General features: G+C 40.9%; 1 protein-coding gene and 1 long non-coding RNA gene across 16 annotated transcripts in view; one reads left to right on the top strand and one right to left on the bottom strand.

Moving 5' to 3' along the window:
• LOC128346114 (uncharacterized) overlaps positions 1 to 13,524 on the bottom strand; it is a 52,700-nt gene extending 39,176 nt beyond the window's left edge. The window contains exons 1-2 of the long non-coding RNA XR_008316788.1: positions 13,431 to 13,524; positions 10,976 to 11,049 (exon numbers count right to left, since the gene is read on the bottom strand). This is a non-coding gene — a long non-coding RNA (uncharacterized LOC128346114). The remainder of the gene's footprint in view (positions 1 to 10,975; positions 11,050 to 13,430) is intronic.
• The window catches only part of CADPS (calcium dependent secretion activator), a 544,177-nt gene that overhangs the window by 503,490 nt on the left and 26,400 nt on the right, over positions 1 to 14,287 (top strand). The gene's annotated exons all lie outside the window — the stretch shown is intronic.

Genomic DNA, 14,287 nt, shown 5'->3' with positions numbered 1-14,287 from the left:
ATTTCTCAGCTTACCCTTAACTGCACATCCAGTACCAAGAAAAGGACAAGAGAAAGGTTTAAGGGGTTGATTAATTGTGGAAATGTTTTGCTTTTGAAATGCAGAAGAGAGTTGGACATGTGTAAGAAATTGCTTTATTTCTATCTATAGTATGTTAGGAGATTTACTCTCTCATGAAGTATTAATTTAAGCAGGGTTTAGTCTAATTTATTTTAGATAGACCTTTAATAAAATAAGTCCTAGATTTGTCACTTGGCTTTGCATGCTTGCTGGAGTTTATGCTTCTAAAGATCTTTATTGAAGCAGCTTTTCATATTCCAGCAGACATTTGGTGAAGACAGTTAATTGGTTTTCTTTTCCAGAGAAGATTGTTCCACTAATCATTCTACACAGGAATGGACCCATTTATTTGAATGGGACTACATCAGCATACACGGTCACTGAAACAGCATCCTGAGAAATCAAATGATTACTTTGTTACTTAAAGTCATCTTGATGTGTTGAATGTTGCACTTTTTGTGTTGGAAAATTCTAATGGCAGATGGAAAACTACAAACACTCCTGGCTGTGGTTTTGCTTTAAAATTAAATGTAATTCAAGTGGGAACCTGCAACAAAATGTTGCACTGTGTTCCCAGCCCCTAGAACGAGGGGCTGGGACTCCATTCTGGAACAGAAATAATAAGTTTACTAATAATAATAACTAGCTGAGCCTGGCACAGAGCATCTGCACCTCTAGTTCTCTACCCTCCCCACTCCAATGTTTTTTTCTCTGGCTGGCCGCCTAGCCAACCACTTTTGCTGGCTGCCCGCTGTCCCACTCCCCACCACTTTCTTTCCCCCACTGGCCGCCGCCGCTTTCTTCACACACACCCAGCTGCCACTTTCTTCACACACACCCTGCCACTTTCTCCAGCCACCACTTTCTTTACATACCCCACTGCCACCAATGCCGCTTTCTTCACACACACACACACACACACACACACACACACCGGCCACCACTTTCTTCACCACCACCACCCCGCCGCTTTCCCTGGCACTGCTTTCTTCACCCCTACCGCTGCCACCTTCTTGCTTTCCCTGGCACCACTCTCTTGCTCGTCCATCAATTTCTGCCAATTCGCTTTTCCCCCTGGCAGCTCGCACGCGAACTCTCACAAGAGCAGCCACGCATGGGATTAGCGAAGGGTACGTTTAAGAGAAATAGATATATATATTAATAATAATAATAATAATATCAATAGAATTACATTAACTACAGAAGGCCACACTACTCGGGACAGCACGAATACTATGACCATATCTTTAATTTTTCTTTAGTTATCGTAGACCCGTGGAAAGGGCCCGATAATTAAAGTATCAAATCCAGTCAATAACATCTGGTAGACTGTGTGTAAATAGAATAATAATATATCCAGCACGCAAGTGGGCAAGCAGGTACAAGCTCAGACTAAAGACAGGCTAGAGTCAAGCCAGAGTCCTATAAAGCTTCTGACAGGCCAGAGTCAGAAGCTTTATAAGTCCAAATGGAATTACATTGGCCTCTGGTGGCATCTGACCCCTGCAGCTGGTGGCTGCAACACCACCCATTAGCCATCCAGTATGATGACGGTGAGCAACAGGGAGCAAGCCAGCAGGTCCTTCCTCTGGTAAATTCCCAGGATAGCATGCAGGGAATAAGGAACCTGGCTGCTGTTGTCTGAGCCCCTGGTTCACCCCAGGCAGCTTCATATGGAAGGAGGCAAATTCCTGAAATACCTCAGTCCCAGATCATTTAGGGCTTTAAAAATCAAAACCAGCATCTTGAATTGAGCCTGAAAACAATCTGGCAACCAGGGCATCTGATGAAGAACTAGTATAATATGGTCTAATTTGCAGGTCCCCAGCAGAACCCTGGCAGCTGCATTCTGGACCAGCTGAAATTCCTGGGCTGTCTGCAAGGGCAGCTCCATTTAACCTAGAAATCAGGCTCAGAAGAGACTAGAGCATGAATGACTTGAGGCCAGCTGGTAGCATGTTTCCAGTGGCCTAATGTGTAAGACTAATATGCAGATAGATGGCCTTGTCAGATACACTGGAGAGGATAAGCAAAGAAGGCAATCAGTTGTCGGGACTGAGCACCACCATTCCTTCTAGAGAGTAAAGAGCTAAGGGGCAAGCCTGTAGTGAATCAGAGCAATATAGGGCTAGCAGGTGCTAACTGCACAGGTCTGCTACACTATGTTTCCACTTGTTCTTAAAGGTAGTTAGTTGAAGAAGTTGCTTAATGGCTGTCTCTGAGCAGTGGTGACTCAAGTCAAGACCTCTGTGCGCCTGAGGCAGTGCACCAATTTCCACCCTCCACTTGTGTGCACCCTTCCCCCTGCCCCATGCACTTTTTAAAGTGGGTTGGGCACAAAGGCATCTTGTCACCCCACTGGTGCCCTAACAATTAGCTGTCTGAAGTGACTGCCTTGCCTTGCCTTATGGTAGGGCCATCCCTGGCCTTGAGAAAAATAATCGCATATTAACAAGGCCACCATCTTGCCATAGCCAATGAGCTATGAAGAAACTTCCCAGCACCCAGCACATCAGATTTTAATCCTGTACATTGACAATAAGGGATTATTCAATTTCCTGAAGAATTCACACTCTTCTTTCCCTTTCTTTGTCTACTGCCTGGTCATAAAGCACCAGCAAGCAAACTACTGGTGCATATTAGATTAACTGTCATAGGTCACTTCTTTTCTCTTGATCTGTCGCTCTTTTCTTTTTCCCACCCAATATCCACTTAAATTCCCCCCCTGCATTTATGATATCAGCCTACAAAACTGCTTACAAAGGGCCAGGAGATTCACTTGCAACCCTGTGTATTGCATTGGGAGGGGCAGGGAGGGCATTATTCAACCATTCACTGAGCATCCAGTTCACAGCCCTGGAACATTCATTTTACAATGTGAAAGCTACACAAGAGGACTCAATTAAGGTTACTGAGTCCAGTTTGTGACGTCTTTTCATTCCACTTTTAGTGTTAAAGCATAAATACCCGTACAATTAAAGTATTGTATGACCACTGTTATTCTATTGCAATGTACAAAATAACATCACATCCCAATTACGCTGGTGCTGGATTGCAATCCTTTGACTAGGAAAGGGCACGGCCCTTTACAAAATTGCTGTGTAAGTAGTCTGTTTAGTTAAGGACTTTTATAGCAGAATTGAGTGTAAAATATCAACATTCTTTTTTAAGGGAACAAACAAGTAGAGAATACAGTATTCAAAAAGAGGCTTTTAAAAAAAACAAGGCTATACGTTTCCTTTGAGACCCTCAACAGTTCACTGTTTCAGGTTTCTGTGTAAAAAGACTTAATAATATAGAGTTTATGCAGGATTACAAAAACCAGATTATATCCCACAGACATGATAGCTACATAGCAGTTATTCCATTCCCAGGCTATCACAAAGAGCCACCAGTCTCTCACACTTCCTCCTGGAGAACATGTAATGATCATAGCTGCCTATCCAAACATGAGTAAACCTTCATGGTGATAATGCAGTGACATACATTTCCCAGATCATTGTTACTCTGGAACTGCAGTGCTTGTTCAGTGGTTGAGATGGCCAGCTTCTAAATTCTTGAGTGCCATTCTTTTCTCAAGTCTGGAGGGCCAGAAGTGAATGTGGCTACACAAAAAGATCTCTTTATAAGTGGTCTAACTACTGTAAAAGTAGGCTCCATCTAACCAGTAAGGACTTCAGTTATGGAGCATATGAGGGTGAACATAGGATTACATGCAAATATGTATATTTGCGCATTATTTACATGATGATATTTAATTGAGGAATATCTCTTTCTTATAATTTGAAAACTTTTTTATTTTCTTTATGTGTGAGTGTGTCAGACGACCCGACAGCAGCATGGTTTGTTTTGCTGCTGGTGGTTTCTTTGGCCCCTCCTTCTACTATTCACACAATCTATGGCTGTTTCTCAGCTGCTCTGTGCAGAACCTCTTGCAACAAGTCAATAATAAAGCCTGGGTGTCAGTTCGGATGCCATACGATGGCAAATTTAGCCATGCTTAAAACTAACAAGCCAACAACACATCTTGGTTTCAGAGCTCCGTTTGTTTGGCCAGACTGAACCTTGGGTGAATTTGAGAAGCGCATTCAAATGGAAAAGCACAGGGGAGATTCTCAGATTCGACCGAGGATCTGCACTGTGTCTGAAAAAGCCCTTAGAGAGTCAGATATGACAAATTACTCAATGCTATTCCACAGAATGCTATGTGGTCATGATTGTGTTCTGCAATAACGCTTGTCTAATTTATTGTTAGGAGCTCCGATAGTCTGGAATATTGAATGTGGCATTAAAATAATTGACATCTTGTAATTCTACCAGAAAAATGTCATGTTCTACAACCTAGCTGGTAGCATCCCTCTCATAGGCCAGTCATTATTGGGACTGTTACCTGATCACATTTTTTGAACCTAATTTTAAACCATTCTGCTTCTCCATGCCCTTTCAACATCTCAGATTTCAAGCAGATTATATACATATCATCATATTCTTTTAATCTTGTTTACATCTATGTCTGGTGATAACTGGAGACCATTTTGGTGCCCACCAAATTAACTATGGAAGTTTGGGGGGGGGGGTCCGGGCAATTTCAGCACTCAATATTTCCACCAAAATTGTGGCTGCAAAAGCCTGATACAGAGGCCTGCTTCACACAACCGTCTAATCTAGATTTAATGTGGGTTACCAACATTAACATGAGTGTGTGAACCCATGCAAAGGAGGAATCTCAGATTCTTCTTGGGCAATAAACTACCTTGGCATGGATTCACACACTACTGTCTGTAACAATAGTCTTGTGGTAACAAGCATGGATTTGCTAAGCAGGGTCCACCCTGTTTTGCATTTGAATGGGAGACATGTGTGAGCACTGTAAAATATTCTCCTTAGGGGGATGAGGTCACTCTGGGAAGAGCATCTGCATGCTTGCATGAAGAAGATTTCAAATTCCCTCCCTGGCATCTCCAAGATAGGACTGAGAGAGATTCCTGCCTGCAACCTTGGAGAAGCTGCTGCCGGTCTGTGTAGACAGTACTGAGCTAGATGGACCAATGGTCTTGACTCAGTATATGGCAGCTTCCTATGTTCCTAACCCACATTAAACCTAGATTTGAACTATTGTGTGAAGCAAGCCAAAGAGTAGGGAAGGCTCGGTATTGGGTCCTCATAGTGTCAGTGACCACTTTCTCTCACAATAAAAGAGCTTTTAACTTTCAAAAGGATCTCTCATTTACCCACCAAGTTCTTTGTGCTTTCAAAGACCTCACAATATCCTAATCTTACTGCAGTGTACTATTGTTGAAGAACGCATCTTACAAACATAAGAAGAGTCCTGTTTCATCAGACCAAAGGTCTGTTTTATCCAGTACCCTGCTTCCTACAGTGAAGAATCAGGTTATTCAGATTTTTTAAATTATTAATAATATTTATGTACCTCATCAACCAAAAAAGAAAGTTCTCATAGAGGTTAACATAACAAAAGAATGAGAAAAATGGAATGAGAACATGAAAAAGGAATAATTCTCTGTCCCAAGAGGGAGACACTAGCAACAGGCACTTGATGAACGCGATACTGGATTGAACAATCAGTTGTTGCTTAGCAGCAGCTGGTCTTCAGTAATATTCTGTCTCTGAATTTAGATGTTCCACATAGCCATTGTGGCTATTAGTCATTGATGGACCTCTCTGCCATGAATTTGTCTAATACTCCTTTAAAGCCAACAAAGATAGTGGCCGTCACCACAAATAGCAGCAAATGCCACACATTAATTATGTGTTGGGAAATACTTTATTTTGTCTGTCTGAATCTACAGCCAATCCATTTCACAGAATAACCATAAATTCTAGTATTATGGGAGAGGAAGAAAAATTTCTCTCTACCTTTTCCCTGCCATTCATAAACTTATAAACCTCTATCCTGTTCCCCATTAGTCCTCATTTTTCTGAACTAAGAAGCCCCCAAAATTTAGCCCTTCCTTTTGGATATTCCAACCCTCTTTGATTACTGTTTTCTGAACCTTCGCTCTGTACTGTAAAAAAAGATATCCCCATAGTGGGGTGGGGGGTTGGTTAGGATCTCCAGGTACAGACACTATAAAACCTACAAACACCTTTTTTTAACCCCATATGGTGCTGCTGTGATCTTGTAAAGGGTACCTCAGCTTTCTTTTTTTTTAAAGAACCAAAGTAGTTGTATGTATGTATGTATGTATGTATGTATTTGATTTCTATACCACTTTTCATTAAAATTATCTCAAAGCAGTTTAAATACTAGTCCATCTAGTATTTAACTAGTCCATAGTTAAAATACACAATTAAAATACAAATGGTAGAGCTACTAATATAAATATAATAATACTCTCTATTTAAAAATTTTAAAGCCTCTATAAAACAATACATAAAACACAGAGCAACCGCAGTAAAAAAAGATTGTAAAGCATAAGCGTAATGCACACAGGTGGCCCTTGTTGCCCACAGTTTCAACAACCATATCCATGGATGAATCTTAGAAACCATATTTCACATATCCATGGATGGGTCTTAGAGACCTGGTTTCTTTATCCGTGGTATAAAAATGAGCTAAAATTTGCCTATTCACATTTTTGAGTGGCTAGAAATTACCCAGAAATCTAATGTTGTTTCCAGCCGCCATTTTACAGAGTAATTTTATGGCTCTTAAAAAAAAACCACCTGAAATTTTTTGTGGAAACTCAAAGGAATTGTGGGCTTGGGGACATTTCTGGAGATACTTTATTTCTCTTATTTCTGCTTCATTCCTGCTTTTTAGCCCCTTTTTCTGTGGGAACCTAACCCCTGGATTCCCAGAGGGGTGAGGTTTCATTATTTGTGGTTTCTGTATTCGTGCCTACATGTGAGAATGAAACCCCACCGAATAATGAGGGATGCCTGCACATAAAAATTATGTGTAGCCTTTGTATATGGGTAACATTGATGTATACTGGTAATGATACAGAGTCAGATATCCTAGGATTTTTTTTTAATCCAGAAGAAACCCTAGGGGATTCTTTCTGGATTTAAAAAATCCTGTGATCAATCTCAACAGTTGAAGAAACCCTGAAGGATATATTAGATATAAACACATGAGCTTGGAGGCAAGATCAAAAATAATGGGAAAGAGACAGTAGCATTGGTTACTAGTTGTAATATTGTCTGAAGTTCCTGGGTTCCCTTGCCCAGGAACTTTAGCACCCAAACCTCTCAGGAATGTTTCACTTCTGTGTAGGAAAAAGCATGTACATGCAGTGAAAGACAAAAGATATATACTGTATATTATATGCTTATTCCTACTTTAAAGTGGTGACCATAGAAGAAAAACAATATGAAGTGAAGCATCAATTATGCAGGGAGCAACCATATTCATTCATTGGTGCAAAAAAGGCGGACCGACCACTAGATGGAGTTTAACACATACTAGCGAATGCCCTGCAAGTGCACAATACAAATCACTTCCAGTTCACTTGAAAAATGTGAAATATGTTTTATGTGAAAACATCTCATATTAGTGCACTTTGTTTCTTAATGAATTTGAAAATAAGCATGCTTGTTTCAAAAGCATTTGCTATAAAGTTGTGTGTTTGTTTTTTTTAAAAAACCCAAATTATTCAGGCATTAGAATTAATGACAGAATTCAACAAGAAAGCACTTTAATAAGCATGTGACAGATGGGAAAATGGAGATCAAATCATATATGTATATGTAAGGAAAATCCTTTTGATTTAGAGATGGGTAATTCAGACTGACTATAGTCACTTTCCAAGGTCACCCACTGTCCATAGGAAACACTGAAATTTGAACCTAAATCTACTACATCCATATCAACATTGTCCACTGTCACACTAAATTATTTATTTATTATTTGTCACATTTATTTTGGCAAATTGTGATCCAGAGATCCATTGGTACACCCAAAGCAGTCCACTGCTGAATTTCAAGTTACATGTTAAATAGAGGGTACTTGTATTTTGTCTGCACGTACACAAAGGTTACTGATAGAGCACACAGGTAAACAGATGCACCCAGCTATATGTAAGCTCACATGGTATAGTCTCACTGGTTCAAGGCCACAGTGTCAAAGCAAAGCAAGGTCCTAACCTTTGGCACTGCAGTGCTCCCTGGCCAGGAGCTCCTTTTGTGAATGGGAGGAGCTTACAGCCATGGAGCACCAAAGGTCAGAATCCAGCTCAATGTACCCTCTTCCTGACTGTGTGCTAGGATCATGGCCAAAATTTATTTGTTAGTTTGTTTAAAATATGTATACCCTGCCCCTCCAGTACACTACTGCTCACTACTACTCCAGTACACTACTGCTCTCAGCCTGTAGAGCTTGGGGCCCGGGTACCTGTTGGACTGCATTCACCAATATGAACTGGCCAGGGTCCTCCGCTCATTGTCTCATGAATTGTCTCATGAATTTTTTGCTGATAGTACTTTGTTGGAATTTGTGACAATCAGATATCAGGCAGTCTTAATCTTTACTTTTACCTTAAACGTAGCAGTTCTGAGTACTTTGTTCCTATCTGCATACCATATGTTGGCTCTGGACATCTGCTTACAGTGAAAAAGAACTGGTACCAAGTTACAATAAATAATAAACTAAAGTTAATAGTTGACAATGCTTATATCACATCTAACAAGTACTAAATAGTGGCCTTTTGTGAGATTATGTTCATAAAGAAACAGAGTCCCCAACACATCTTGTAATCAATTACTTAAAGATGAATGCGGACTCATTAAAATCATGTTAGAGACCTTGAATGCAAACACACTGGCTGACCTCCTGACTACTGAAGTGCATGTGTAAAGAGAGATTGTGGGGATGCAACTCCCCCAGTCCCTCTACATGTGTGCAGTTGCACAAACAAGTGAAACATCCCCGCATTGCATGCAATTCAGAAGTGCTCTGGAAAAGAGGAAATATGTTGCTGAGGGTCACCAGTGTGTTTCCGCTCTTCTAGAGCTCTTCTAGATAGTTATGTGCACAAAAAAGGAGAGCAGGTGCTTAACTGCTTCCTGCTCCCCCATTCAGCTTCCTTCTGTGACAGCGCACCTCCCAATAACCCCCGGCATGGTGCAAGCACTCACATAGCATTTGTGCATGCGCGGGTGCCATTTGCGTGGCCAGCAAAAATGCTGGCCATGCAAGTGGCACCCGTGCATGTGCGAACACCAAGTGCATGCTGGCATCGCACTAGGGGCTATTAGTAGGCGCTTCCACCCCAACAGAAAGCTGAATGGGGCAGCAGAGAGCAAGGAAGTACCTGCTCACCTTTTTCTTAAAGTTTCCAGTCAGCTTTCCCAAAAAGTGCTTGAAACGTGGTTTATGCACATCCCTACTTCTGGAGTGCAGGCAGAGTGAGGACGTTTCAACTGCTTGCAGAACAGTGGAAACACAGGGGGACATGAAGAGTTGTGTATGGGCCCCAGTCACATCCCTGTAATTCCCCTTTATGAATTTAATCAGTCAATCAATCAATCTTTATTTCGGTCTTTGACCAATATATCAAGGAACAGATTCAAACAGATACAACTAGATTTGCATAATAAGGTAGGTAAAACTACTAAAATTTAAAACTGATTAGATAAGACTAAATATAACAAAAACTAAAAGAAATAGAAGCAGAATGAGATAAACTATAATAACAAACTGCTAAGTTATTTGCAACAAGGCAGACCTCTCAAGTAACCAACCAATTGACAAGCTCTAGCTGAATTTTATTAGCAATGAGACAAAACTTAGCAACATTGTAGGGCCTAACATCATTCTGATCCACTAAAAGGAAGGTCAAATAAAAAGTGTCAGTAGAGCCTGGATGTAAGTTAATATCAGGGGGAATAAGTTTATGTCAGATGTCTCGATAATATTGGCAGTACAAGAGTACGTGTGCCGTTGTTTTGAGCTCACCAGAACCACAGGGACAAACACGTTCTTCATATGGAATTCCATGGTACCCTCCCTCCAGCTCTGCCATACACAGAGCATTGCAACGGGCCAATGTCAAAGCTCTGTGGAGCTGTTATTTTAATCAAGTATTAGCAGGGGTGAAGCTCATAATTTGATTGCCCAGAAAGACGTTGGCTGGTATGGAGCCCTGATCAATTTGACGCTCCATATCATAGATCCTTTCCCTAATTTTGGATCTGGCGGTGTCGACCCAAAGTTAGCAAAGCAGTGGCAGTGGGGGGGGGACCATAATAATAAAGCCTGTCCTCCACACCATTTTCCCATCTGGAATGATGCAAATCCTTTAGTACCAGTGGGGCTAAGCCAATAGGGCTGAAAATGAGCTTAAGCCAGAATTCAAAAATGTTGATCCAAGCCCTGGCAATTTAATCATTAATCAACCACTGATTCCTGACCAGTTCAGAAAAATCATTGGCTGCTTGTTGCAATCACATCATCTCTGCCCAGGTATAACTAAATATTTAAGTGGAGGCCACACAAATTCATAGACACTTCTGGTGATGACTATGGTATGGAGTGGCCTGAACCTGATTCTGTGATCACAGCACACTCCTAAAGCTGTGCACAGTTCAGTTCACATATGAGAGGCATTTCTTCAGAAGAGAGGGAGCCGCCGTGTAGGAGGAGAAGAAAGCAACTATTTAAGATGGTCCTCCAAGAATGCTGAATGAATTTAAGTGGCTTTGATGTATATGTGCCCATACCCGGAACCCAAAATCCTAGAGTTTCAGAACATTTAACAGGCTAGGAAAATGGGAACCAGCATCTTTTGGCCACTATTGCTGCTGTTTTTACCATTTTCCCTTCAAGGCTTTCGGTTTAGCTTTTTCAGATTGACTTATTTTTCATCCAGTATGACAAGGACCATATTGATAGTGCAGTGATAGAGCAGCACGTGCATCTATGCATTTCTAGTGACAAAAAAATGGGACATACCTCAGCCTGTGATCATGAAAAGTTGCTGCCAATCAGAGTAGATAGTTGTAGGCCAGATAACCCAACACTCTGATCTAGAATGAGACAGATTCACGTGTTAATTCCTCTCCTGTGCTTCTGCACAGTGGCAATGGGACACAGAATCTGGCACAAGGGCCATCCCAGTGCCATCCCAGGCACGGAGGAGGGGCTAGAGGAAGCTCTGTGCTTTGGAGGATTTGCTGGCTACCTGTAAGTTTGAGTTTCTCTGCTAACTTCTTGTTGGGAGCAGGGATGCAAGCCAATGCCCCTTGCTTTTTCCTTTCTGCAACTCTTTCTCCTTTTTGCCCTTCTTTTTCTGCTTTCTGCCCTGGTTATTGGTTGTTTTTTTATTCTTTTGCTTTCTCTCTTGTTTTTCTGCTTTCCCCTCCCTTTCTGCTTTTTGCTTATGCTTTCTGGTTGCTTTCTGCCTTTTGTCCCTGCTTTCTGCTTTATCTTCCCTTTCTGCCTTTTGCCCTTGCTTTATGCTTTCTCCTCCCTTTCTGCCTTTTGCTCCTGCTTTCTTCCCTCCTTCTGCTTTCTGCTTCTTGTTCCTGCTTTCCACTTTCTTACCTTCCGGTTTCTGCTCCTTCAGCTTTCTGCCTTTTGCCTCTGCTTTCTGCTCCCCCCACCCTTTCTGGTGTATGCTGCCTTCCTCCCTTTCTGGTTTCTTCCTTTTGCCCCTTCTTTCTAACTTTTATGTATGTATGCATGCATTTTTATATTTATATCCCACTTTTCTTCTTAGGAGCCCAGAGGCTCTACGTGGTTATGTTTATCCTCACAACAACCCTGTGAGTTGGGTTAGGCTGAGAGATAAGCAACTGGCCCAGTGAGTTGCATGACTGAATGGGGATTTGAACTCGGGTCGCCCTGGTCCTAGTCCAACACCGCAACCACTACACTGTTTCTTGCTCCTTCCCTTTCTGCTTTCTGCCCTTTGTCCCTGCTTTGCTTCTTCCCTGCTTTCCTCTGTGTCGGCGGGCTTAGCTCAAGCCTACCGGCATGGAAGAAAATGGGGAGGGAGCGGGGGAGGCTCCTGCCTCAGCAACTGGCTCTCCCTTCCCAGCCCCAGTGCCACCAGCTGTTACTGTATGGGACACACATGGGCAATCTGGGATCCACACAAAACCTGTTTCTATGCATGGGTACCTCTTGCTGGACTGAGGAGTACAAGTATACATTATCAATTTTCAGTCCTTTTCATGCCTCTGATAAAATATGTTCTCGCTTGGAACTCTCTTGCTGTGATAAAGCAGTTAATCTCTGAATTACAATAGCAATTTTAATTTTCTTCCTGCCACAGACTAACAAGGCTACTCCTTCTGCTATTTGTCTGTCTCACTCCTCTAAACTGTTGCAGCACAAAATGTTATTTGTTTATGTGCTTCTAAACCTTGATGCCAAAAAGTGTTTAAATTACAAGCATGGTTACTACTTACTAAAATAGCTTGAGCCCTGGTATACACATGCCATAAATAATCAAACAAACCAACAAACAAAAAGCATGTGTTAAAATGGGAGGGGGAAGTACATTTTCTTATAAGAGATTAAACATGCATTTCCCTTTAACAATAATGGGAAGTCTTAAGTCTATAAATTCAGTGCTGAAAGTTTATACCCAACGAATACAGCCTATTAACACCCATGGGACTTTATTCAACACATAACTTTCATTAACAGTGATGGGAGACCCATGCAGTAGACTGCTTCAAGTCAAACTTAATCCCAATTAAGGGTGAAACTCCATCCTTAACTCAACCTATCACAGAAGTCCCTAAACAGTGGGTGATCCTATGGACCATATGTACTGCCAAAAAAACCCACCAAAAACCCACTATACGCTAGCACAAATGTGTGTCTGCAAATGTAAGCTTTCTTCTTAACCTGCTTCCTTGTTTTGTCTAGACCAGACCTTTTCCACAATTTGAACAACATTTTTGTGGTTAATTTTAGCCAGCAAAGGGGAGGGGAGAGATGATGTAATTCAATGCCTAGACAGATTATTAATAGTTCAGGATAGCAGCTTAACCCTATTATGTAACACCAACATGGTAGTAGTATTAAATAACAATGCAAATGATTTTAATATTAAAGCTCACTGACTTGCTAACCTATCTGCATCATTGCATTTTGGATGTGATTAAGACTTCACTAGGAAGGAATATAATACAAGGACAAGGGAACAAACTATCAGAAACTGCAAAGACAAGTGGGTGTGGAGGTATCTACTAATTGTTCTGGTAACAATTTTGAACACAGAACACAGCATTTTTTTTAACTTATCACTGAAATCACAGAAATATATTTCTGCATTCTAGATAACCAGAGTAATAATGTGCTTCATGCAGATACTACTGTTGTTCTCCCTGGAAATATATTATAGATGTTAGTGTGGGTTTTAGTGGCATGACTCATATTAATACAAACCACTTACCATGTTAGACAGTTTTGTCTGTCTGTCTGTTTGTTTGTTTGTTTGTTTGATTCATATACCACACTTCCCAGAGTGGCCCAGGGTTGTTTATACTAAAACCAGAAATACAGAACAATTAAAATCAGGAACCAATTAAGAGAAGATTAAAATTACAATTTAAACTCAATATCATGAAAAGCCAGGCTAAAAAGATGAATCTTTAAGGCTCTCCTAAAGGCCTCAAGGGAAGACAGTCATCTTCTATCTATGGGGAGCACATTCCACAATTTAGGGGTGACAACAGAGAAGGTGAAGGCAAAACCCTCACCAGTACACTGAATTACACTAGACCATGCAAACAAACAAGAAAAAGTAAATGAAAGAAGTAAAAATCTTTTCGCAGGAGTGATTCATAATTTGCTCCTCAGTTTTTCACTTTTCATGATCAGCATAGCTGTATTATTTCTCATTTGCTTTGAGTTGTACCCAAATGGATCTCTGATGTATGCATAAATTTGAAAGCCTAATTAGCAATTATTTTATTTTGAAAGAGACAGTTTATGACATGGCATGTGTTAATGAGGATAATGTAGTGCCTTCGCATGAGACATTATTTCTATACACTTCTTTGTTATTGAATAATACACCTTTTAAAAGGGTAGACTGGTCGCCAGCCACAAGGTAACCATTTTTATAGTCCTAAATCTTACAAATAATCAATCTTAAAACTTGCTGAACAAGCAAAGAGGGACTTAGGTTGGAGTGTACTGATGACTGTACCAGCATAACATTACCGTCCGATACCTTTAGAAGCAAGTCGCTTCATACAAGCAGATTTGCTTATAGACCCATGTCAGCCCTATTGAAGTAACAGGATT

Source organism: Hemicordylus capensis, chromosome 2 (assembly GCF_027244095.1).
Source record: "Hemicordylus capensis ecotype Gifberg chromosome 2, rHemCap1.1.pri, whole genome shotgun sequence".
Taxonomy (NCBI): domain Eukaryota; kingdom Metazoa; phylum Chordata; class Lepidosauria; order Squamata; family Cordylidae; genus Hemicordylus; species Hemicordylus capensis.
Note: the sequence above shows the minus strand (reverse complement) of the source record. Positions and strands in the feature narration are given on the sequence as shown.